This window comes from Phyllobates terribilis, unplaced genomic scaffold (assembly GCF_046119375.1).
Source record: "Phyllobates terribilis strain yellow unplaced genomic scaffold, ASM4611937v1 Scaffold_3__8_contigs__length_932513732, whole genome shotgun sequence".
NCBI classification, from domain to species: domain Eukaryota; kingdom Metazoa; phylum Chordata; class Amphibia; order Anura; family Dendrobatidae; genus Phyllobates; species Phyllobates terribilis.
The window spans coordinates 620,383,439-620,406,358 of NW_027362763.1; the positions used below are offsets into that span (position 1 = coordinate 620,383,439).

General features: G+C 44.3%; 1 protein-coding gene across 3 annotated transcripts in view; it reads right to left on the minus strand.

Annotated features, from left to right (window-relative positions):
• TULP4 (TUB like protein 4) overlaps positions 1-18,153 on the minus strand; it is a 589,117-nt gene extending 570,964 nt beyond the window's left edge. For all 3 annotated transcript variants that reach the window (XM_073671511.1, XM_073671513.1, XM_073671512.1), the window contains exon 1: positions 18,021-18,153. The gene's annotated coding sequence lies outside the window, so the exon portion shown is untranslated. The remainder of the gene's footprint in view (positions 1-18,020) is intronic.
• Between the last annotated feature and the right edge of the window lie 4,767 nt (positions 18,154-22,920).

Here is a 22,920-nt window from a genome sequence, read left to right on the forward strand (position 1 = left end):
CAACGGATCCCCCTGATTCTGAGATTATCCTGAAGTACAATATGTCACGAAAAAACAGTGGTAAAATTTCTTCGATATCAGTTGTGTTTTTTTGTGAAAAAAAAAAATCGGAAATTTGGCGAAAATTTTGCAATCTTCAAACTTTGAATTTTCATGCCCTTAAATCGGAGAGATATGTCACACAAAATAGTTAATAAATAACATTTCCCACTTGTCTACTTTACATCAGCACAATTTTGGAAACAAATTTTTTTTTTGTTAGGGAGCTATAAGGGTTAAAAGTTGACCAGCGATTTCTCATTTATCCAACACAATTTACAAAAACTTTTTTTTTTTTTGGAACCACATCATATTTGAAGTCACTTTGAGGGGTCTACATGACAGAAAATACCCAAAAGTGACACCATTCTAAAAACTGCACCCCTCAAGGTGCTCAACACCACATTCAAGAACTTTATTAACCCTTCAGGTGCTGAACAGGAATTTTTGGAATGTGGAAGAAAAAAATTAACATTTAACTTTTTTCACAAAAATGTTACTTTAGACCCAATTTTTTTTATTTTCACAGGGGTAACAGGAAAAAATGGACCCCAAAATTTTTTGTGCAATTTCTCTTGAGCGCGCTGATACCCAATATGTGGGGGAAAACCACTGCTTTGGTGTACGGCAGGGTTCGGAAGAGAAAGGAGAGCTATGTTGGCTGGGATAGGTTGCAGACACCATGTCACATTTGAAGAGTCGCTGACATGCCGAAACAGCAGAAACCCCCACAAGTGACCCCATTTTGTAAACTACACCTCTCAAGGAATTCATCTAGGGAAGTAGTGAATATTTAATTTTTACATTTATACCATTGGGCAGTGAAAAAAGCATAATTATATTTTTACCACAAAAAAATGTTTTACCCTCAGATTTTACATTTTCATACAGGGAAATGGGTAAAAATGGTGCCGAAATGTGTCACACAATTTCTTCTAAAAGTGGCAATACCCCATATGTGGCTGTATCGTACCGCTCAGCCATACCGCGAGATCTGGGGGGTACGGAGTGCTATTTGACAATTGGAGAACAACTTATTGTAGAATAGGCATTTGGATTTGGGAGCACAAAATTTTCTGAATTTCTTTTGGGGGGCAAGGGTCATTTCGCTTTTCCAGAACCTTTCTGCTACCAGTAACTTGGAAGTCCCTTATATTTTTAACAGATGACGGACCTGAGTGGGGACTAGCTTTTTTTGAAGACTGAGTTGAAGCTTTTATTGGGAACATTTTACGTAACATTTATCCGGCGCTCTAGGCTGAGCACTTACATCGGGGTTTCCATCTAAATTTCCAAGTGATGTAATTCAGATGAAACCCCTGCGGGATCCATTCACTGTAATGAGGCAGCAGAGTTACTCTGGACTCCGTCTGGCCTCTGTTTAGCGGTGTCCTTTTTTTCAGAAGTGCACAAAACTGTGGCCAACCGCACTTTTATGCACGCCTAAAACAAATGACACCGTGGGATCACAGGCCAGACGGCATCCACAGTGGCCTATATCTGCCTCATTACAGGGAATCTTCCATCATGGGTTCCGGCTGAATCACGTATTTCAGATTTACACGGAAACTCTGGTGTAAGTGCTCAGCGCAGAGCACAGGATAAATGTGAGCAGAGCCTTACTGCAATCTTTGGGAGACATAATAAACAAATCAGTAGCAGGTGAAGAATTGGTTTTATTTTTTTTTTTACGCCGTTCCTCGTGCGGTATAAGTGATGAGATTACTTTATTCTTCGGGTCGGTGCGATTACAGAGATACCAGATTTATATCGGGTTTTTATGACTGACAGCTGTCACACACCAATACGCTTTTTTTTTTTGCAAAATCTAGTTTTTGCATCGCCATATTTTGAGAGCTATAATTTTTCCATATTTCGGCCGACAGTCATGTGACGGCTTGTTTTTTGCGGGACGAGTTGACATTTTTATTAGTACCATTTTTGGGTACGTGACATTTTTTGATCGCTTTCTATTCTGTTTTTTGGGAGGTAAAATTAACAAAAAACAACAATTCAGGAATTGTTTTTTGAGGGTTTTTTTTATGCCGTTCTGCGTGTGGTAAAAGTGATAAGGCAGCATTATTCTTCGGGTCAGTACGTTTACAGCGATATTACACTTACTGTATATTTTTTTATGTTTTGGCGCTTTTACACGATAAAACCATGTTATAGAAAAAATATTTTTTTTTGCATTGCTTTATTCTGAGCGCTATAACTTTTTTATTTTTCGGCTGATGGAGCTGTATGGCGGCTTTTTTTTTTGCGCAACAAGATGACGTTTTCAGCGGTACCATTTTTATTTCCATTTTGCTTTTTGATCGCATTTTTTTCCACTTTGTTTGGCGATATGAGGAAAAAGCATAGTTTTTTGGTCCGTTTTTTATTTATTTTTATTACGGTGTGCACAGAAGGAGTTAATTAGTGTGACAGTTTTAGAGCTCGGGTTGTTTCGGACACGGCGATACCAAATGTGTACTTTTTTTATTTTTGCATAAATATACGGATTTATCGGTTTAATATTTTTTTTATTTATTTTAATTTATTTTGCATTTTTTTACATTTTTACTTAGTCCCTGTATGGGACAATAATTTTTATTTTTCTGATCACTGATCTCATGTAACGTAATAGACATATATTACATTACATAAGATCTTCACTGACTGTTTCACAGTCAGAGTCTCCTGCCTGGCTTCAGAAGCAGGCTGAGCCAGGCAGGACACCATATATGGCAGAGCTGGAGGCGGTCATGTGACCTCCAGCTGCCATAGCAACCCAAGGTACTGGAAGGTATCAGGGGTCTTCGGAGAGGTAAGTATACCATCCCCTCTCCTCCTGCTGTCTTCTATATGCCGCGATCACTATAGATCGCGGCATATAGAAGACAGCAAAGGGTTAACATTACTGGGACCTGATCCAATCAGGTCCCGATGATGTTCCCTGTCAGAGCCATCGCTCTGCACCGCTCCCGCAGCGCTTTCAGGACCCTGGGGGTCCTGAGCGCTGCGGGACCACCCACAGTTTTTAAACGTCCGCGCTGCACAGAGCCCAGCAAGCGCCGACGTTTATCTACAGTGGGCGGTCGGGATGCGGTTAAGAAATGAAGGTCAGTCAGTGCGAAAAATTGGGAAAACTTTGAAAGTGTCCCTAAGTGCAGTTGCAAAAACCATCAAGCGCTACAAAGAAACTGGCTCACATGAGGACCGCCCCAGGAAAGGAAGACCAAGAGTCACCTCTGCTTCTGAGGATAAGTTTATCCGAGTCACCAGCCTCAGAAATTGCAGGTTAACAGCAGCTCAGATTAGAGACCAAGGTCAATGCCACACAGAGTTCTAGCAGCAGACACATCTCTACAACAACTGTTAAGAGGAGACTTTGTGCAGCAGGCCTTCATGGTAAAATAGCTGCTAGGAAACCACTGCTAAGGACAGGCAACAAGCAGAAGAGACTTGTTTGGGCTAAAGAACACAAGGAATGGACATTAGACCAGTGGAAATCTGTGTTTTGGTCTGATGAGTCCAAATTTGAGATCTTTGGTTCCAACCACCGTGTCTTTGTGCGACGCAGAAAAGGTGAAAGGATGGACTCTACATGCCTGGTTCCCACCGTGAAGCATGGAGGAGAAGGTGTGATGGTGTGTGGGTGCTTTGCTGGTGACACTGTTGGGGATTTATTCAAAATTGAAGCCATACTGAACCAGCATGGCTACCACAGCGGCATGCTATTCCATCCGGTTTGCGTTTAGTTGGACCATCATGTATTTTTCAACAGGACAATGACCCCAAACACACCTCTTGTGTAAGGGCTATTTGACCAAGAAGGAGAGTGATGGGGTGCTACGCCAGATGACCTGGCCTCCACAATCACCAGACCTGAACCCAATCGAGACGGTTTGGGGTGAGCTGGACCGCAGAGTGAAGGCAAAAGGGCCAACAAGTGCCAAGCATCTCTGGGAACTCCTCCAAGATTGTTGGAAGACCATTTCCGGTGACTACCTCTTGAAGCTCATCGAGCGAATGCCAAGAGTGTGCAAAGCAGTCATCAAAGCAAAAGGTGGCTACTTTGAAGAACCTAGAATATAAGACATATTTTCAGTTGTTTCACACTTTTTTGTTAAGTATATAATTCCACATGTGTTAATTCATAGTTTTGATGCCTATAGTGTGAATGTACAATTTTCAAGGTCATGAAAATACAGAAAAATCTTTAAATGAGAAGGTGTGTCCAAACTTTTGGTCTGTACTGTATATACTGTATATTCTTTTTCCATGCTGTCACACATTAAAAATGATTTTATTTATAGAAACAATAATGTATCTGCTATCATTTTTTGCCGAACAGAGCTGTGAGGGGGCTTTTTTAAACGACTAGTTGAAGATTTATTGCCACCATTTTAGGGCACATAACATTTTTGATGCCTAATTATTCAGATTTTTCAGACGCAAACAAACAAACCAGCAATTCAGTTAACGTTTAATTTTTTATTTTTTTAACACAGTAGAGTATGTGCGGTAAAAGCGACAGATGCAGTAAAAGAAAAACACAGATTTCTTTTCTGGGTCAGTATTATTACAGTGATACCAGATTTATATTGTTTTTAATCATTAAAAACAATACTTTACAAAAATGTATTTGTTTTTGCATTGCCATTTTCTGAGAGCTGTAACTTTTTTTTTTTTTTTTTTTTTTTTTTTAACAACTCTGATTGCTTTTTCTTCAATTTTTGAGTGTCGGACTATGAAAAAGTGTCATTTTTGGAGTATGTATTATTTTTTACTGTGTTCGCCACATGGAATAAAGTGAAGTTATATAGCTCCGGTATTTCTGGTCACAGCAATACTAATTATGTGTATGTTTTGTTATTTTGGTTTTAATACAGAAGCTTCAGTTTTATTTTGTGCACATTTTTGTGTTTAATTTTTCCCTTCTTTCACTTAGTCCCATTGTGGGACATGTTATCACCATCAACGCTTTTTTACTTTGATCACTTGGTTCATGCACTGCAGTAACTTCAGCGGTGTTTAATGGATTAATCCGCCCTGGTCGGATCCAAAACTGCTCGGGGTCTATACTACAGAGTGTCAGCTGTCACCTGTGGGATTTTCTGGGGGACGCTATTCACTTAATCCTCAGCGCAGCTTTTCACGGTGCTTTTAAGGCCCTTTATTGGCAGTCAGTCATTAAAGGGGTTTTCCCCAATAATATTATACTTGTGATCAGAGGGACAACATGACTAAGAGACTAAGTAGAAAAAAATTGTAAAAATTAAATATATTATATAATATATAACAAAATAATAAAAAAAATATTACACTCAAATACATATTTTTATGTTAAGAAAAAAAAAAAAAAAGTACACATTTGGTATTGCCGTGTCCGGAACGACCCGACCTATAAGTGTTGCACTAGTTAACCCCTTCAGTGACAGCAGTAAAAAAAATTAAAAAAAAAAAAACACGAGGCAAAGGATGCTTTATCATCATAACGCTGGAAAAAAGTGGAATTAAACGCAATACAAAAATATAAGTAAAATTGGTACAGCTGAAAAGGTCATCTAGTCCACAAAAAAACAAGCCGCCATGCAGCCCCATTAGCAGAAAAATAAAAAAAAAGTTATTTCAGAATACAGCAATGACAAAATAATTACTTGATCTATAAAAGATTGTGTAAAAGCGCCAAAATATTTTCAACAAATCGTACTGTAATCGTAATTTTTAGTGAAACAAAGTTAAATGTTAATCTATTTCTTCCTCATTGCTTCAGCACCTGAAGGGTTAATAAAGTTCTTGAATGTGGTTTTGAGCACCTTGAGGGGTGCAGTTTTTAGAATGGTGTCACTTTTGGGTATTTCTGTCATAAAGACCTCTCAAAGTGACTTCAAATATGATCTGGTCCCTAAAAAAATGGTTTAGTAAATTTTGTAGGAAAAATGAGAAATCGCTGGTCAACTTTTAACCCTTATAGCTTCCTAACAAAAAAAAATTGGGGTTCCAAAATTGTGCTGATGTAAAGTAGACATGTGGGAAATGTTATTTATTAACTATTTTGTGTGACATATCTCTCTGATTTAAGGGCATAAAAATTCTAAGTTTGAAAATTGCAAAATTTTCACAAAATTTCAGTTTTTTTTCACAAATGAACGCAAGTGATATCGAAGAAATTTTACCACTATCATAAAAGTACAATATGTCATGAAAAAAAAAAACAAACAGTCTCAGAATCAGTGGGATCCATTAAAGTGTTCTAGAGCTATTACCTCATAAAGTGACAGTGGTCAGATTAAAAAAAAAATGACGCCTGGTCATTAACCTACCAAGTGGCTCAGTCCTTAAGCAGTTAATGAACATTTTAAGGCTGTGTTCACACGATGCGTTTTTAATGCTTTTCCGCTGCGTTTTTTGCAGTTGCGAAAACGCATTAAAAACGCATGGTAGAAGGGCAGCAATGTTCCCCAATTGAAATCCGCATGTGCTGTGCCCATGATGCGGATTTTTCCGCAGCATGTCAATTAATTTTGCGTAAACGCGGCGTTTTTGCCGCCATTGACTTGCATTAGAACGCGCCAATTCCGCAAGACTGCATTTGTACTTGCGTTATTGGCGCGTTCTAATGTGCGGATGGTACCCGGGTGTGGAGAAGAGGAGAGTCTCATCCACACCCAGGTACCATTAAAAAAATCTGTAAAACAAGAATAAAATAAAAAATAAATGTATACTTACCTTCTGTCGGCCCGCGCAGCGCTCCTGCTTGGTTCCCGGCACTTTGCAGTGAGTTGAAGGGCCTGCGCTGACGTCAGAGTCATGTGATGGGTCACGTGACGCTGACGTTGGCAGGTCTTTCAATTCAATGTTGCCGGCGAGGGAGAACGGATTGAGCAGGACAGCGCGGGCCATCGGAGGGTAAAGTATACATTTATTTTTTACCATTCTTTTGGTCACACTATATAAATCCATGCCGGTTGCCGGTTGCATGGATTTATATAGTGTGACCAAGTTGTCAAGCACTTTCCAAGTGATGCTAAAATCGCCTGGAAAGCGCTTGTCAATCCGCATGCAGAAACGCATGTGGAAACGCATGTATTCCGCAGGAAAAACGCATGCACAATCTGCATGCGTTTTTTCTGCCAGGGAGATGCAGAAACACTGCAGAAATTTTCTGCTTCATTTCTGCATCGTGGGCACATAGCCTTAGTTGAATAAATCAACTTTTTTTTTATTTTTTTTTATTTTTTTTTTTATCTGCCACTGCCCACCCTTCTTCATTTTTTACTGTGTCACGGCTCCTGAGCAGGACGCCAGGAGCAGACGGAAGGTACTGCAGCCCTCTAGGACCACCGTCTTTCATCACTTAGCATCAGCGTTGTGCCTGGCATGCACAACTACCAGAGGTTAGTTAAATACCTCTTCCCCCACTGCATATGTGTTGTGACATTCTTCATATGGAGGGCCCTCTCTTTTTGTTTACTTAAAAGTATGCAGGAGGTTAGACCAGAAGATCAGACCAGTATTATTACATCTCACAGACTGAGAAATCTAAGCTATGGTGGTGACGTGTTATCTTTCTGCCATGTTGCCGCCTGCTTATGACAAGTCAACTCATACAGGGAGAAGGAATATACACTCCCATTGAAAACAATGATAACACCCACTTGAATTTAATATACATTGGGGGGGTAATACAAAGTACTGGACAACCCCTTTAATTTAGTATGGGAACACATTTTGACTCGCCTGTGGTAAATTACAGAAGAGATTCATTCACCTGTGATCAATTGCAGGTGCCCATGTGACATGAATTAACCAATGAATGATGACTTCACTGTTTTAAAAAGCCACATGGTAGGCACTGTTCCTACCCAAGAATGGAACCGTCAAGAACCCACCTGGACGTGGGGTTAAGAGATTGGTGCAAAAAGACATGAACAGCTACCTGGAAAAGAATCATACGTCGCACACTAAACCAAGCAGAGTGTTATGGGCGAAGGCCATGGAGGAAACCATTGCTAAAGAAAAGATAAAAAGGAACGACTGATCTTTGCCAAAGAGTACCTTGACAAACCACAATCATTCTTGAAAAATGTTCTGTGGACAGACAAAACAAAAATAGAGCTTTTTGGCAATGCAAAGCAACAGTTTACAGACGGCGCAATGAAGCTTATAAGGAAAATAACACCGTACTAACAGTTAAGCATGATGGAGGAAGCATAATGCTATGGGGTTGCTTTGCTGCATCCGGTACTGGAGGCCTTGACTGCATCACAGGAATCATGAAATCAAAGCATTATCAAGAGATATTAGGGCGAAATGTCCTACCCAGTGTAAGAAAACTTGGTTTGAATCGAAGATCAAGGGTCGTCCAGCAAGACAATGATTCAAAGCACACATCCAAAAGTACACAGGAATGGTTGAAAAAGAAAAAACGGACTGTTTTAAAATGGCCAGCAAGGAGTCCTGACCTTAATTCTATTGAAAATCTTTGGGCGAGCTGAAATCTGCCATTGGGATAAAGAACCCTGCAAACATTCAAGAACTTGAACAAACTGCAAAGGAAGAATGGGAGAAAATTCCAGCTGAGAAGTGCAAGAAGCTTCTAGATGGCTACAAGAAATATTAGGATGCTGTCATTAACGTCAAGGGCGTGCAACCAAGTATTCATTAGGGGTGCCTTTATTGCTGCACATGCTGTTTATTCTGTTGCTTCTTTGAAATTGCAACATGAAGGTTAGAAAAATAGAATTAGTCCTTAACGGTAATTTGTTTTCTAGGAGCCTTCCACGACAGCATTGGAGGATGTCGTCCATGCCCTATTGGGGGACAGGAACACAGAGAGGTTAAAAGTCCCTCTACACCGTCAATCACCAGTGTTTACCAAGATCACCTGGAAAATGGTTACCTGACAGTTTATATGGAAATCCAAGAAACACATAGGGAGGTTAATTCGTTTTGTCATGGAAGGCTCCTTGAAAACAAATTACCGGTAAGGACTAATTCTATTTTCTCAAAACGCCTTCCACGACAGCATTGGAGGAATACCAACGAAATTTCATTAGGGAGGGAATAGCTTGGAGGACTTTCCTACCAAAGGCTAAATCCCTATTGGATGGTAGATCTAATCTATAACGTTTGGAGAAAGTGTGAAGGGAAGACCATGTAGCTGCCCAGCAAATCTTCTCTGAAGATGCTCCAGCTTTCTCGGCCCATGAAGCTGATGTGGACCTGGTAGAATGTGCCTTCAGGACTATCGGAGGATCTAGCTGTTGGTTGATGTAGGCTCCGCTGATTGCTTTCTTGATCCAGTTAGCTATAGTGGATTTGGCTGCCTTCTTTCCTCTGTTATGCCCTGAATGCTGGATAAATAGGTTATGATCTAATCCCCAGGATTCAGTTTGTTGAAGATAATGAAGAACAATTCTGTGGACATCTAGAAGATGTAACTCTGCTTTCTTTGAATTAGAAGGCTTCTGGCAGAAGGAGGGAAGGATGATTTCCTGGGAACGATGAAAATCTGAAACCACCTTCAGGAGAAAAGAAAGGTCCAGATGAAGTGTAATTCTATCCTCGGTCACAATCATGTAAGGTTCTCTGATGGAGATAGCCTGCAGTTTTCCCACTGAGCAGAGGTGATAGCCACTAAAAAGGCAGTCTTGTGAGAGACTGTATGGTGTTAGAGGACAGAGGTTCAAAGGGAGAGAGACTTCTACCCTAAAAAACTACATTTAGATCCCAGGTTGGGACATAAATTGTAAATCTTGGGTGAAGTCTTAGTGCCGATGACATGAATCTCTTGACCCATCTGTGAGAGGCCAGATCTTGATCGAACACTGCACTTAGGGCTGAGATCTGGACTTTAAGGGTACTAGGTTTAAGTCCTAACTCTAATACATTCTGAGGAAAATCAAGGATTTGAGCGATGTTAGGGTGCAAGGGATCACGAGCATCCGGAGTATACCAAGATAAAAAAAAAATTCTATATCTGGTCATATATTGCATTGGTTACTGTTTTTTTTTTTTTATTTGTTCAAGAGTCCTTACCACCTTTTCCGAGAGACCTTTGGATTTTAGGATCTCGGCTTCAGTAACCAGGCTGCAAGGTTCAGCCACTGAGGGTTTGGGTTGAATAGGGGGCCCTGTGAGAGAAGGTTGTTGAGTTGAGGAAGTATCACCGGACCTTCCAGGCAAATATCTGTGATTGCTCCGAACCAAGGCTTTTGGGCCATAGAGGCTCCACTAGAATTGCAATAACTTTCTCTAACCGGATCTTCTGGATATTTCTTGACAGTAGTGGGATTGGAGGAAATGCATAAACCAGTTTGAAGTGCCAGGGTTGAGCTAATGCGTCCAGCTCCATGGCATTGTCTCTTCTGTCCAGAGAAAATAAGAGGAACCTTTGCATTTCTGCGACTGACAAACCGGTCCACATCGGGAAGGCCCCACCTTGCTACTAGTGACAGGAACACCTGATGATTCAGGCTCCATTCTCCTGGCAGGAAGTCCTTTCTGCTTAGAAAGTCTGCCTGAGTATTGTTTGAGCCCTTCAGGTGAGTAGCTGAAAGCGATAGATGTTGTCCTGCCCAAGAAAATATTCGACCCGCGACTTGTTTCAGACTTACTACCTTCGTGCCTCCCTGATGATGAAGGGAGGCGACTTTAGTCTCATTATTCGAGGGCACTTTATGTGAGACCCTTAGACCAAGTTGGCTGCTGCTCTGGCTCTGAGGGTTTCCTCTACTGCCTTCAACTCCCTGAAGTTGGAGGATTTGACACTTGTCTCATAACTCCATCTGCTGTGAAATGGAGTCTGGGCCGCCATGGCCTCCCAACTTCGTATGCTGGTGTCGGTAGTGACTAATTAGAGGGTCTTGGGTCCAAGAGATCCCCTTCTGAAGATTCCTGGAGTTTAGCCACCAAGCAAGAGAAGCTCTCACCCGGCAGGGGGTTCTAGTCCGTTTGTTTAACGAGTCCCTCTGTCTGTTCCAGGATTTCAAGATATGATCCTGGAGGAATCTTGATTGGATACATGCTGTCATTGATCCCAACAAGGACATTGCAGCTCTCAATGTTGGGTTCTCCCAGTGTCTGAAAGTTGAGACCTTGTTTCTTAGGGCTATTTGATGCTCCAATGGAAGAAAAGAGGTTTGTTTGTTGGAGTCTAGCATGACACCCAGGAATTTTCTCCTCGAAGGAAGGAGTTCTGATTTTTTGAGGTTTATAATCCAGCCTAGGGAGCGGAGAGTGTCTAAGGTCATGGATACATGAAGATTTAGGGTCCCCACTGAAGGGGCGATGATCAACATGCCGTTGAGGTATGGGATTATACAGACGCCCTGCTTTTGTATGAGCGCGATTACAAAGATTATGGCAGAAGTAAACACACAGGGTGCTGAAGAAATGCCGAATGGTAGAACATTGTACTGGGAGCGATTTATTATATTGTCCCAGGTGATTGCAAAGCGCAGGAACTTCATGGGTAACTGATGGATTGGTACATGGTAGTATGCATCTTTTAAATCTATTATTGCCATTACATAATTTTTTCCTATTAATGGGATAATCGATCTTATGGATTCCATCTTGAATCTTCTGTATTCGATATGATGGTTCAGGGACTTTAAATTGATTATGATGCGTGGGGTAACCGAAGGCTTCCGTATTAGTTACAGCTTTGAGTAATGACCTGTCCCCTCCCAACCGGGGTGAACTGGAGTTATTACTCCAGAGTATAGAAGGTCCTGTAAACCAACTGATGACAGGTCCGGAGGTCCTTGAGACGGAAGGGTAATAACCCTCAAGACTTGAAAGGGAAGCGTCTCAAATTCCAACAGGAGACCCTCCTTGATGGTATCGAGGATTCACTGGCAGGAAGATATTCCTGCCACTGAGGAAAGAAATCCGAGAGACGACGCCCGACACGGATCAAGTCAATGTTTCTCCTGCTGTTGGTGCTGTTGGGCCACGAGGATGTTGCGTCCTTTGGGATAGCCCCAGCGCACAGATTTTCCCTTACCTTTATACTGGGAGGGGGGACTCTGAGAAAGTCGAAAGGAACATTTCCAAGCTTGATTTTGTTCAGGAAGTGTTTTCTTCCTATCTGAGGCCTTTTCCAGGAAATCATCCAGGGCTGGCCCAAACACATTTTCATTTTACTGGATGGAGCAAAGCTTCACCTTGGAGGTAACATCCCCACTCCATGTTTTAAGCCATAGAGCGTGGTGAGCGGTATTGGATAGAACTGCAGCTCTAGCCGCAATCTAGACTGACTCAGCTGAGGCATCCGTCAAGATGCCCGTGGCTTTTTGAAGGAGGGGAATGGAGTCTAGTAGATCTTCTCTAGATGTGCCTCATGAAAGATGGTCTTCTAGTTGGGCCAGCCACTTGAAAAGGGATTTGGCAACACAGGTTGACGAGAAATTGACCTTAAGGGATGCGGAGGAAGTTTCCCAAGATTTTTTGAGGACACTTAACATTTTCAGATCCAAGGGGTCCTTCAATTGGGAGGAGTCCTCAAAGGGGAGAGAGGTTTTCCTCACCACCCTTGCCACCTGGATGTCTACCTTAGGAATGTCCCACATAAACTCATCACCTTCCAGCAGAAATCTAGGTTTTAATTCTGAGGGGGTGGAGAGACGGCTTTCTGGAGCTTCCCATTCCTATTGAATGAGATCTCTAATGATCTCATGAACCGGGAATCCAGTCTGCTTTTTAGATTTAAGACCCCTAAGCATCTCATCTTGAACTGAATAGGGAACTTCAACTTCCTCTATTCCTATAGTGCCCCTGACTGAGTCAATCAACTCTCCTAAATAGTCCGAGGATAAATAATATCTTCCCGTCTCCTTCTGTCTGGCAGAGCTTAATGATTCTCTGTCTTCAAGATCATCAGAGAAGATACTGGTCTTTATGGAAAATAGCTCAGAGTCAAACTCCTCAATCTTCCTCTTTAGGGAGGAGAGGGCCTAGAGGAGGAAGAGTAGATGGGCAAGGCCGAAATGGAAGCCTGGACCTCCTGTCTAATTACCTGGACCTCTCTAACAAGAGACCTAAGCGCCTCAATTATTGAGGGGTTTTCTTCCTAGACTATTCTGTCCATAAAACAAAAAGGAGGGATAAGAAACCGACCATAGAGTCCCAGACATCAAATACAGTGAAAAATTATATATTTATTAATTGCAGGTGACAAAAAATGGATAGCGAACAATATACATGATAAAAAATAAATTATTAAAAATATCTATCTAAAAACAGGGGCGCATATCCGGGTTATGTATAGAATAATTCATGTTGGGAAACAGAATTAATGAATAGAAAATCTAATCAATAAACCACAAATTACATATATACACACACGTGCATACACGTGACCGTCACATGAAAATCATACAGGAGGTAAACAAAATATAATATACTAGATGGTGGCCCGATTCTAACGCATCGGGTATTCTAGAATATGTATGCGGCAGAGCGGGCGCAATTAGCAGAGCGGTGTTTAAATTTGGCGCCAAAATCGGACGTCTAAGCGTCCGAGCTCACAGCGTGAGCGTCCGAGCGTGTCGGCCGCTAACGGCCACCATCTTGTTCTGAAATCCTGCGTCGCTGATTGGCCGCGGCCTGACCAATCAGCGACGTGGGATTTCCTGGACAGACAGACAGACAGAGACAGGATAAGACAATTATATATATATATTAGATAATATATAAAGTGCAAATACTATATCACTCTCTCTCCCCGTAAAAGTGTACCGAGTTGTAATATACATTTCCCTCACTTTCTCCCAAAATGTGCAAAATTACAGAGTATATATCTCACATTCATGCAATGGAGGAAAGGGTAAGGAGAAGCCATGCGACGGCCAAATAACACAAAAAGAGTAGTCAAAAAGAATCATATATGGTAAGGTGAAATCACAGGCAACTATGTGCACAGGGAATACTCATTAATCATTGGACCATATAATTGGCATGTATCATAGGTATATAATACTTACAATAGATTACAAAAAGTTCCCAAGCCCGGACTTCTTATTGAGTGAGAGCATTAGTGTGTGACAGCCGCCAAACATAAAAACCTGATATAAATCTGGTATTGCCGTAATCGCACCAACAAGAAGAATAAAGTTGTCTAATCACTTATACAGCACGAGGAACGGCGTAAAAAAATAAAACCAATGCGTCACCTGCTGCTGATTTGTTCATTCTGTCTCCCAAAGATCGCAGTAAGGCTTTACTCACACTCACTCTGCGCTCAGCGCTTACACCAGAGAGATACCGCCTTTTTATCTGTAGGTTTCCTGTCCTTGAAGGGTGGATCCCCTCTCTCCGTGGTGCTGTCATGGGAGGTGGGGGGGGGGGGGGGGTGGAATAGGCTACATTCCTACCTCATATGCATCAAATATGCCTCATCAGTGGTTAGCACTGCTGCTTTGATGTATTCGGGTCTTGTGTTTAATCCCACCAAAGACAACATTGGCAAGGAGTTTGTATGTTCTCTCCACGTTTGCTGGGTTTTCCATTTTACTCCCAGTCTCCAAAGACATAGTGGTAGAACATTTAGAATATGAGCCCCAAAGGGAACAATGACAATTTTTGTGCTGCAAAAAATGATAGTGATATATAAGCAATCATATTCACTAAATTTACCCTTATGCAACAATCGTGTGGCAGGCAAAATCTGGAGGGGAACCAAGACCGTTAAAAGCATAATGGAAATATATGGACCTCTCCCAGGTTTTGGACCCTTTTCTGGCTTTCACTTATAAACACTGATGCAAAATAAGGTCCAGAATATAACCACATGAAAGGGGAATAAGGCTGAAAGCTGTCGGATCACCACAATTACCTAAAGGGCTCGCCCACTACTGGGAGACAACCCTTTCACTATATTTCCATCATGTAAAATAATAACAGTTATACTCACCTCCGAGGCAGATGCAGTTCCAGCGATGTTGGTGCCAGCTCTCCCTGCAGCCAATCAGTGCTGGCTTCACGCTTAATTCCTTCAAAAATAACTCTGAGGGAGTCAGAGAGAAACCACAGACGTCACTTCTTCCGGGTGTCAGTTTCATCCAAAGAAATTGAAAGTAAAGAGGCCATTAAATGGCTGCACGGGTTGCGTGACATAACTATCATGAAAGCCCCGGGAATCCAGACTCTTACAATGCTGGAACAGCGCATGCATCGGCAGGGAGAATACGCTATTATTTTACAAGGGGGAAAATATGATTGAGAAGGGGTTGTTTGAGTGGACTAAACCTTTAAAAGGCAATACAAGTAATACAAAGATGATAACAAAAAATCATTATGTTTGTTCTAAATTATTGGTAGCATTTTGGGGACTTATAGGGGTGGTCACATAAGCAAGCCAAACTAGAGATCAGTTGTTTAAGACCACAGTTAATAAAAGGGGATTGCATTAACTGGAATCCACTCAATGACATATCTACAAACATCATACCAGACTAGGAGATTAAAGTGTGCATCTTATATACATTTATAAAGCTGTAACTATGGTATTGCTGGTTCTTGTATCACCTCAGCTGGAACTAGCCTTCTACATTCTGGGTTACTAGGAAATATGGAGACTATTTTGAAAACTGACGATTTCCAGACCAAAAGTGTTTTACATTGACCTTAAAAAGGAACATGGACAAGAACTTCTCACTGGCATTATTTACAGCAGAATCCCAATGTTTACACCACTGGATGGTGAAACTGGATAGGACAAACCACAGAACTCTATGTCTCTTATCTTTTTTATTGTTTCCAATGATGTCAAGTGGAGACCTTATTTTGGACCATAATTTTATTGATTTTTTTTTAGTTTTTTTGTGTGACATGCAGAAGTAGTGCTGTTGCTTTAAAAGCATTCAGCAACTATTAGAAGTAACACAAGCACATGAGAAGGAAAGTGTTGTGCTTCAGAAGCATCCAGCAACTAGAGGGGTTAACACAGTCACAGGAGAAGGGGAGTGTTTTAGCAGAGCCCCAGGGGGATTGTGGGGAAGTTGTTTACTGTCTGTCTGGAGTCAAAGAGAAAGGTGGTGTGTGTGTTCTTTATCTCACAGAAGCAACCCTGCAAGTGAAAAAGATTCAAGTCTGGAGTGAAGCTAAGCACAGGTCAGGTAGAGTTCCTGAACTAGCAGTGCAGAGTATTGTCAGGCAGAAAGATAAGGACTGGAAGAAATGGTGTCACAGGGATCATCTCCCTCAGCAAACCCTCCCTCCATCTCACTGTGCTGTAAAGAATGCTGTGTTCATTAATGTGCCTTTGCATTAGAACTGTGCTATCCTGTACTACTGGGAAAACTGAACTGCTGCGCTGCTAAGAAAGCTGTACTGTTTGTCACTGGAGCCTGTTGCTCATGAGACTTAACTTGCTCTGGCTTTGCAGCTTCTTATTAAACGCTACTGTTCTACCGTTTATGAGGACTCTTGTCAAGTGTGTCTGATCAGCAAGTGAAACAACCTACGTTTCTGTGCCTGAGGGTCAATACCCCTGTGTGCCTGAGAGAAGCTGCAGCACATGGTCTATGGTTGCCCTGAGTAACGGTTCCCCCAGGATTCCAAAGAATTCATGTAACCTGTCTCGCCCCTATCTGAACCTGGCGGTGTGGGTGTAACATTTACTTACTTATAAAGCGCAATTAATTCCACAGCGCTTTACAGACATTAAGGGCACTGTCCCCAATGGGGCTCACAATCTAGATTGCCTATCAGTATGTCTTTCGAGTGTGGGAGGAAACCCACGCAGACACGGGGAGTACATACAAACTCCTTGCAGATGTTGTTCCTTTGTGGGATTTGAACCCAGGACCCCAGTGCTGCAAGGCTGCAGTGTTAACCACTGAGCTTAATATAAAAGGAAACACCCACTGAGCATTGAGTGATACAGTAGCCATGACAACGGTACCACACCTGAAGAGTATTGTGCACAGGTTCAAATATTTTGAACTAGAGCAGTGGCGGATACTCTATGGGTGGGTACACTTGGCATGGCAAGAGCACATGTTGGAGTGTCTCACCATGTCACATGGATAGGTGGGAGATCAAAAGTGTTGCTATGCTGAAGGAGCATGCCGTTCAGGCCATCAGTAGCCCATGGCTGGACAGCAGTTTTACTAATTTATACACTATAATCATTCTGGAACTTTTGAAGCAAAATACTGCAATTTCATGTATTTGTATTTTCAATGCGCAACTAATTATACTATTTTTTTAAGCAAAATGCTTGCAGTGAGTGTAAAATAAATTATCAAGCAGCCCAGACGTGGCATTTACAGACACAGTACCAGTGCGTGCAGGACATTGTTAAGGATTCCCTGGGTTATTATAAGTGTACTACAGGCTCCCCCTTCTACCATCATTAAGACACTGGAGACAAGAGATGACATCATTTATGACAAAAGACTATACAGTGGCCCCGCGGCGACAGCGCACGGGGCCACTATATCGTACTGTCATTACCACACATTACTGGGAAGGACAGTGGATGTAAGCAGCCAGTAAAGCCGGGGGATTGTCTGCTTCTAAACGCAAATGCAATCTTACAGGGAGATCACTGAATTACAATGGTGAAAAAAAAGCAACAAGGTATTTCAAGTAGCAACAAAGAAAAATGGGCAACTGTGATCGGGATGAATATGATGGACGCCAACCACACATTACAGGAGTGATAGAGGATGGGGTATCTCAGGAGCCCACCCCGCCCGCTCGCCACACAGGGGACCTACAGGGAGATGCCACTGATGCCAACATACCAGCCAGCACCCAGCCGTGATCGCCCCGGGCCTCCTGCCCTGCCCCGGGAGCGGCTCACTGCCCATGTAATGCCCGCACAGCGAAGCACTACAACAGCTGCACACAGCAGTGCTGGCAGGAGCCGCTCATGGACTGCACCAATGCACGCACTCGGCGAGCGGCCCCGTTACTCCAGCAGGCAATGGCGGATTACATGGAGAGGCAGACAGCAGGCAGACACGGACGCAGCTCACCTCGGGCCAGGAGCAGCTCTCCTCCGCCGTCCCGTGTCTCTATGCAGGGCCTAGCTCGCTACCGCCGCCCCCCTCACCTCCTCCTCCAGCTCGCAGCACACGTGATCCCTGTCACATGACTCCCTCCCCAGCTCCCCCTGCTCCCGGCTCTCTGTCACTTCCCTGCTTCCTCCTCTGCTCCTGAGTGCCTGGAATTAGAGACATGATGTCATGGCTGTGCTGGGCTTAGCTCACTGATGGCAGGGCTGCGCTCGCCTCACTCTCACCTTCCCACAGGAAATGATGAAGAAAAGCCAAAATTCACGTCTGCATTAAATATTTAAGAGTTCTATCAAGACTGGGACTACTGGCCTTGTTGCCCCTGGCAACCTATGGGGGGATATCAGCTTTTATACTCTACAAAGAATGTTCTGTGCTCTCTGATTGGTTGTCAGGGACATTTTTTCCAGGGAGTCATCACGAGGTTAACCTGGGGAGTATCACTGTCACCATTTTTCTAGGGCCCACAATACTAATAAAATTATACGTCATTGCAGTTTGTTGGCTGAGAGCATGGTTAGAGAGTGCCAGAGCCTGGATTACACATGGAGGGCAGATAGAGAGAGACAGATCTCAGATTACACCTGGACGGCAGGTAGAGAGTGACAGATCCCAGATTACACATGGAGGGCAGATAGAGAGAGACAGATCCCAGATTACACCTGGACGGCAGGTAGAGAGTGACAGATCCCAGATTACACATGGAGGGCAGGTAGAGAGTGACAGATCCCAGATTACACATGGAGGGCAAGTAGAGTGACAGATCCCAGATTACACATGGAGGGCAAGTAGAGTGACAGATCCCAGACTACACCTGGAGGGCAGGTAGAGAGTGACAGATCCCAGATTACACATGGAGGACAGGTAGAGAGTGACAGATCCCAGACTACACATGGAGGGCAGATAGAGAGTGCCAGATCCCAGACTACACCTGGAGGGCAGGTAGAGAGTGACAGATCCCAGACTACACCTGGAGGGCAGGTAGAGAATGACGGATCCCAGACTACACCTGGAGGGCAGGTAGAGAGTGACAGATCCCAGGTACACATGGAGAGCAGATAGAGAGTGACAGATCCCAGATTACACCTGGAGGGCAGGTAGAGAGTGACATCCCAGATTACACCTGGAGGGCAGGTAGAGAGTAACAGATCCCAGATTACACATAGAGGGCAGGTAGAGAGTGAAAGGCTCCGCAATACACATGGAGGACAGGTAGAGAGTGCCAGAGCCTGGATTACACATGGAGGGCAGATAGAGAGAGACAGATCTCAGATTACACCTGGACGGCAGGTAGAGAGTGACAGATCCCAGATTACACATGGAGGGCAGGTAGAGAGTGACAGATCCCAGGATACACCTGGAGGGCAGATAGAGAGAGACAGATCCCAGATTACACCTGGAGGGCAGGTAGAGAGAGACAGATCCCAGATTACACCTGGAGGGCAGGTAGAGAGTGACAGATCCCAGATTACACATGGAGGGCAAGTAGAGTGACAGATCCCAGACTACACCTGGAGGGCAGGTAGAGAGTGACAGATCCCAGATTACACATGGAGGACAGGTAGAGAGTGACAGATCCCAGACTACACATGGAGGGCAGATAGAGAGTGCCAGATCCCAGACTACACCTGGAGGGCAGGTAGAGAGTGACAGATCCCAGACTACACCTGGAGGGCAGGTAGAGAATGACGGATCCCAGACTACACCTGGAGGGCAGGTAGAGAGTGACAGATCCCAGGTACACATGGAGAGCAGATAGAGAGTGACAGATCCCAGATTACACCTGGAGGGCAGGTAGAGAGTGACAGATCCCAGATTACACCTGGAGGGCAGGTAGAGAGTAACAGATCCCAGATTACACATAGAGGGCAGGTAGAGAGTGAAAGGCTCCGCAATACACATGGAGGACAGGTAGAGAGTGACAGATCCCAGATTACACATGGAGGGCAAGTAGAGTGACAGATCCCAGACTACACCTGGAGGGCAGGTACAGAGTGACAGATCCCAGACTACACCTGGAGGGCAGGTAGAGAATGACGGATCCCAGACTACACCTGTAGGGCAGGTAGAGAGTGACAAATCCCAGGTACACATGGAGAGCAGATAGAGAGTGACAGATCCCAGATTACACCTGGAGGGCAGGTAGAGAGTGACAGATCCCAGATTACACCTGGAGGGCAGGTAGAGAGTAACAGATCCCAGATTACACATAGAGGGCAGGTAGAGAGTGACAGGCTCCGCAATACACATGGAGGACAGGTAGAGAGTGACAGATCCCAGATTACACATGGAGGGCAGGTAGAGAGTGACAGATCCCAGATTACACCTGGAGGGCGGGTAGAGAGTAACAGATCCCAGATTACACATAGAGGGCAGGTAGAGAGTGAAAGGCTCCGCAATACACATGGAGGACAGGTAGAGAGTGACAGATCCCAGATTACACATGGAGGGCAAGTAGAGTGACAGATCCCAGACTACACCTGGAGGGCAGGTACAGAGTGACAGATCCCAGACTACACCTGGAGGGCAGGTAGAGAATGACGGATCCCAGACTACACCTGTAGGGCAGGTAGAGAGTGACAGATCCCAGGTACACATGGAGAGCAGATAGAGAGTGACAGATCCCAGATTACACCTGGAGGGCAGGTAGAGAGTGACAGATCCCAGATTACACCTGGAGGGCAGGTAGAGAGTAACAGATCCCAGATTACACATAGAGGGCAGGTAGAGAGTGACAGGCTCCGCAATACACATGGAGGACAGGTAGAGAGTGACAGATCCCAGATTACACATGGAGGGCAGGTAGAGAGTGACAGATCCCAGATTACACCTAGAGGGCAGGTAGAGAGTGACAGATACCAGATTACACGTAGAGGGCAGGTAGAGAGTGACAGGCTCCGCAATACACATGGAGGACAGGTAGAGAGTGACAGATACCAGATTACACATGGAGGACAGGTAGAGAGTGACAGATCGCAGACTAAACATGGAGGACAGGTACAGAGTGACAGATCGCAGACTAAACATGGAGGACAGGTACAGAGTGACAGATCCGAGATCACACATGGAGGGCAAGTAAAGTGACAGATCCCAGACTACACCTGGAGGGCAGGTAGAGAGTGACAGATCCCAGATTACACATGGAGGACAGGTAGAGAGTGACAGATCCCAGACTACACATGGAGAGCAGATAGAGAGTGACAGATCCCAGACTACACCTGGAGGGCAGGTAGAGAGTGACAGATCCCAGACTACACCTGGAGGGCAGGTAGAGAATGACAGATCCCAGACTACACCTGGAGGGCAGGTAGAGAGTGACAGATCCCAGGTACACATGGAGGGCAGGTAGAGAGTGACAGATCCCAGATTACACGTAGAGGGCAAGTAGAGAGTGACAGGCTCCGCAATACACATGGAGGACAGGTAGAGAGTGACAGATACCAGATTACACATGGAGGGCAAGTAGAGTGACAGATCCCAGACTACACCTGGAGGGCAGGTAGAGAATGACGGATCCCAGACTACACCTGGAGAGCAGGTAGAGAGTGACAGATCCCAGGTACACATGGAGAGCAGATAGAGAGTGACAGATCCCAGATTACACCTGGAGGGCAGGTAGAGAGTGACAGACCCCAGAGTACACCTGGAGGGCAGGTAGAGAGTAACAGATCCCAGATTACACATTGAGGGCAGGTAGAGAGTGACAGGCTCCGCAATACACATGGAGGACAGGTAGAGAGTGGAAGATCCCAGATTACACATGGAGGGCAAGTAGAGTGAAAGATCCCAGACTGCACCTGGAGGGCAGGTAGAGAGTGACAGATTCCAGATTACACATGGAGGACAGGTAGAGAGTGTCAGATCCCAGAATACACCTGGAGGGCAGGTAGAGAGTGACAGATCCCATGTACACATGGAGGGCAGCTAGAGAGTGACAGATCCCAGATTACACCTGGAGGGCAGGTAGAGAGTGACAGATCCCAGATTACACATGGAGGGCAGGTAGAGAGTGACAGATCCCAGATTACACCTGGAGGGCAGGTAGAGAGTGACAGATCCCAGATTACACGTAGAGGGTGACAGGCTCCGCAATACACATGGAGGACAGGTAGAGAGTGACAGATCCCAGACTACACATGGAGGGCATGTAGAGAGTGACAGTTCCCAGACTACACATGGAGGGCAGGTAGAGAGTGACAGATCCCTGACTACACATGGAGGGCAGGTAGAGAGTGACAGATCCCTGACTACACATGGAGGGCAGATAGAGAGTGACAGATCCCAGACTACACATGGAGGGCAGGTAGAGAGTGACAGATCCCTGACTACACATGGAGGGCAGGTAGAGAGTGACAGATCCGAGACCACACATGGAGGGCAGGTAGAGAGTGACAGATCCCTGACTACACATGGAGGGCAGGTAGAGAGTGACAGATCCCAGACTACACATGTAGGGCATGTAGTGAGTGACAGATCCCAGACTACACATGGAGGGCAGGTAGAGAGTGACAGATCCGAGACTACACATGGAGGGCAGATAGAGAGTGACAGATCCCAGACTACACATGGAGGACAGGTAGAGAGTGACAGGCTCCGCAATACATATGGAGGGCAGGTAGAGTGACAGATTCCAGACAACACCTGGAGGGCAGATAGAGAGTGACAGATCCCAAATTACACCTGGAGGGCAGGTAGAGAGTGACAGATCCCAGATTACACGTAGAGGACAGGTAGAGAGTGACAGGCTCCGCAATACACATGGAGGACAGGTAGAGAGTGACACATACCAGATTACACATGGAGGGCAAGTAGAGTGACAGATCCCAGACTACACCTGGAGGGCAGGTAGAGAGTGACAGAT